The 4,303-nt window shown below is 49.3% G+C and overlaps 1 protein-coding gene across 1 annotated transcript in view; it reads right to left on the bottom strand.

Moving 5' to 3' along the window:
- The window catches only part of CDC42EP5 (CDC42 effector protein 5), a 4,989-nt gene extending 701 nt beyond the window's left edge, over positions 1-4,288 (bottom strand). Inside the window, exons 1-2 of the mRNA XM_019625800.1 lie at positions 3,894-4,288; positions 3,546-3,679 (exon numbers count right to left, since the gene is read on the bottom strand). The gene's annotated coding sequence lies outside the window, so the exon portion shown is untranslated. The remainder of the gene's footprint in view (positions 1-3,545; positions 3,680-3,893) is intronic.
- Positions 4,289-4,303: the final 15 nt, after the last annotated feature.

Here is a 4,303-nt window from a genome sequence, read left to right as displayed (position 1 = left end):
GGATTATTACCATTCTATAAGTGGGGAAACTGAGGCTCCCAGACACACACACACACACACACACACACACACACACACACACACACCAAGTCTCATCTGCTTGATTCACATCTCAGACTCAAGTTTACGTCTGCCCATCACCACCATGCTATGCTGATTCCACTAAGAACTAACATTTGAGCTTCCTAGAGGCCAGGCAATGAGCAACCTTCAAGAGTGCTTCCCAGACTTGACAGAAACTCCAGCTCCTCACACATGGAGATTTCTGAAGACAGGGCTGGCCAGGCAATGAGCAACCTTCAAGAGTGCTTCCCAGACTTGACAGAAACTCCAGCTCCTCACACATGGAGATTTCTGAAGACAGGGCTGGCTGCATCCAGTGGGTGCAGCAGGCACCATGCCTAGGGTCCACACACTTTCAGAGGCCAGTGAAAACATGGAAATGTTTGCATTTATTTTAAAATGTGTGCATTATATTTGACTTTATACCAATGCAGCTTTAAAATATAATTTCATGTATACGAAGGGGTCCATAAAGGTTTTGGCTGGAACACACAAAAATCATGACTGCAGGCCTGCCTGAAGATTCTAAGTTGGGAGTTTTAGGGTGGGCTTGGGAATCTGTATACAGGCACAGCATGTCTTAATTTGAATTACAGTAAAACCTTGGATTGCGAGTAACGCAAGATGAGCAAACATTTCTAATACATTTTAACTTGGTAAACGAGCGATGTCTTGCAATACGAGTAGTTTGTTTCCAGAATGAATTATGCTCACAAACCAAGGTATTACTGTATTTGATTTTGAAAGAAATAAGATCTCACTTTTTATAAGATAATAACGCAAATTTCTCTATGTTAAAAAATGGAAAAATGGCATAAATTTTAATCTGGCAGCTTGTGAACTGTAAACTCACTAGATACCCTCTTGCCACGTGGCTGCAGTGATTCATGGTAAATAGAAATGTCTGCCAACCTTTGCCCACATCCTGGAACTTGGCTGTTTTTATGGAATTATGGGAGGGACTCTGATGACCTTGTGCCTTTGTAATAACAGTCACTGTTATTATAATGAACGATCTTCTTTCTATTTGAATTGAGGCCCCACCCTTTGCCAGCTGTATGAATTACGTGATCTCTGTCTGTTTCCTATCTGTAAAATGATTAAAATAGCACTAGCTTCCTTGCAGGGCACATAGAAAGGCTCAATCAAAGAAAACTACATTGAAAACGATATTTGTAACAGTGCCAGCCAATTGGTAGTGCTAGTGTTGGGTGACAGGATATGTGTCCTCAAACAACCACAGTGGAACAAAATTTAGATTTAATAAAATCCTATAAAGGAGGCAAAACAGCCATCATTGTTCTTTTAGTAACAAGCACCCTGGGCAATATCAGTGATAATGTGGACAAAAAGTTAAGCCAAAAGGATATAGAATAATTGTAGATGGATGAGTTGTGAGAACTGCCCTTTACCCTACCCAAACACACACACACACACACACACACACACATTTTTCTAGAAAAACCAGTTTTGTTTTACCACCTGAGCAGTGTTTCTCAAACTTCTCTGACCTCCACCTAGATGAACAAATATATTTTTATTGCAACCTGGCACACAATCACCCCCTGCCCTCCATGTAAGGGAAACAAAAATTGTACAAAACAAGACTTACTCTTATAACATGCTAGGCACTTGGATATTTTCAACTCTAATCTATTTTATATATTTTTTAAATGCTGACCTCTAAGAGTCATTAATGAATGTCAATTCACAGTTTAAAATAAAAAATGTTGTCTCAGTGCCCATTAATACACTGCAGTGAATTATAGGTGAAAAGAGAACTCAGAGAGCCAACTGCCCAGGTTGGATCTGCCGTTGCCCATTGATTGCTGTGTGGCTTGAGGCAAGTTACTTAACCTTTCTGACCTCATCTCAAAAATGGAATGACACCTGTATGATACTTCATAACCTCTGAAAGAATAGGTGAGATGTTGCCCATGAAAGTCTTAGCATAGTACCCTGCACACAGAAAATGCTCAATAAATGCTCAGCAGTCACACCTTAGGTCATTCTTCCATGTTCCAGACAAGGAAACACATTCAGAGTATGTGACTTGCTGGAGGTCACAAAGCCAGCTCTGTGGGTCTTCAGAACCCAGAGTCACTTCTTCCACTGCCTGCTGCCCCTTGAAGGGATGGCTCCCTGGGCAGCTCTGAGGCACTGCTTCTCCCGGCAAAGCCCTAGCTTGCTCCTCATCCCATCCTGTTTCCCTACCAGGTGACGTCACCGTCATTTTCCAGCACCTGGTAGCATATTAAGATCTTGGTGTACCTGGGCTGCCATTTCCTTTCTGTAAGACCCTGAACTAACTTCTTCAACCGTAAACCTCGGTTTGCTTAGCTGGAAAACGGGAATCAGAATGCCTGTGTGCTAGGGGTGGTCTTGAAGTACGTTCATGATGTTCACATTTTACTTCCCAAGCACTTATTCTGGGCCAGGCGGGCGCCTATGTGCTTTACACAGATGAACAAACTCAAGTAATCCTCAGAACGACCCAAAGAGGAGGAGGCCAGTGTTAAAATGTCTATTTTACAGATGTGGTGGCTGGGGCACAGAGAGGTGAAGTAACGCCCTGGGTCACACAGTAGCAAATGCTGGGGGCCGGATTTGGATGCCAGCACTTGAATTCCCGAGTCTAAGGATGATATTAGATCTCTCATAACCACATAGGATAGGGCAGGCCACGTGCATCCCATGGAAAGAATGTTTTGATTTGCTATAAAGGCCAGGGATTTTCTACGCCCATGACCATGTTTGGTTCTTTTTTCCTTTTTCTTTTTATTTATTCCAGATGAGAACAATGAAAGAAATGGTTTTGTTTGTTTGTTTGTTTGTTTGTTTGTTTGTTGTGAATGCCACCTCTTCTGCAAGCTCTGAGACCTTGGGGCAAGTCGCTTCACTTCTCCGAGCCTCGTTTCTCTTAAAGAGAGGCTCTAACCTCCCTCGAGCAGAGTTCTGTGCTCGATGCAATGATGTCATGCTCAGAAAAAGTCCATCAATCGGCCAGAGCTCCTACAGAGGGGCCTTGTTTGTGACAAACGTGAAGCAGGCAGAGAGGCAATAGCGATGATGGGACACGGGCCGCCTGCCTCCGCGCCCGCCCGGGGCTGAGGCCCTCTCCCGCCCCCATCCGCCTCTTCCCCTTCCTGCAGCGCTCCAGCTGCAGGGGCGGGGGGGGGGGGGGGGTGGAGGGGGGGGCACAGCTGGTTCTCTTATGTCCGCTCCGGCCCCAGCCCCGCCAGGACAGAGATAACAACCCGCTCCAGATCCGGCTGGACTGGTTCGCAGCAGAGTGGGAAAGGCAGCGAGGCGGGCTGGGGGACCCTAGAGGGGGAGACCCTGGCCCCTGGGGGCTACAATACGCACCTCCTGAGGCCACGTGGCTGCGGCCGGGATTTCGGCGGCCGCCGTCTCTATGGCCCTGGGTCCGCTTCCCTCTGGACCTGACTGGGGACTCCAGCCCACCACTGCCCCTCACATACCTCGTGGTCCTCGCTGAGGGGGGCCGGCTCGCTCAGGCTCAAGCTGGGATCCCGTGTCCTGGGTTCGGAACCCGCCTCGGCCTCCTGGTCCCAGGCCCGCTCTTTCTTCCTCCTTCCTCCCGGCCGGATCTCACCTGGCAAAGGAAGTGTCATGCGGAACCTGGAAGGGGATCAGGACCCAGGCGTCCCAGCCCACGGTGCCACCTCTTCAGGCCCCCTCCTGTTTCAGGTCCCCGGATTCCTGGCTTCCAGCTCTTACTCTTCAGCCCAGGAGTCAGGGGTCCCAGTGTCTCCCCCACTCAGGCCCAGGAGTCCGGGCCCCACCCCTGGATTTGGTCTCTTCTTTACCTGCACCGGGACTGAAATGTCAGCCCCTCTCGGGGGCCATGGTAGGGGCCCAAACGGGCGCGGCGTCACCGCCCAGTCCAGCTCAGTCCGTCTGGGGCAGACAGGGTTAAGGCGCAGGCCCCGCCCAGCTTTCCGTATCCCCCAAAAGTTTGCCTCTAGGATTTAAAGAACCAGAAAGCAGCGGTGGAAAAGCTGATGCCCCTCGGGGCTGAGTGTGGGGGCGGTGGAGGCCGTGAATGGATGTGGGCAGAGGACACGCAGAGGGGGTGGGGGATGCGCCGGGCGCGCCCCCCAGCCCGGCCCCGCCCCGTGCCCAGCTTGGAATTTCCTGAAACTGGGGAAGTTTGGCTGTTTAGAACAGTAATTTCTTCCAGATTGCAGCTGTTGTGGGAGGAGAGCGAGAGAGCGAG

The sequence above is a fragment of the Hipposideros armiger genome, unplaced genomic scaffold (assembly GCF_001890085.2).
Source record: "Hipposideros armiger isolate ML-2016 unplaced genomic scaffold, ASM189008v1 scaffold_639, whole genome shotgun sequence".
Classification (NCBI taxonomy): Eukaryota; Metazoa; Chordata; class Mammalia; order Chiroptera; family Hipposideridae; genus Hipposideros; species Hipposideros armiger.
Note: the sequence above shows the minus strand (reverse complement) of the source record. Positions and strands in the feature narration are given on the sequence as shown.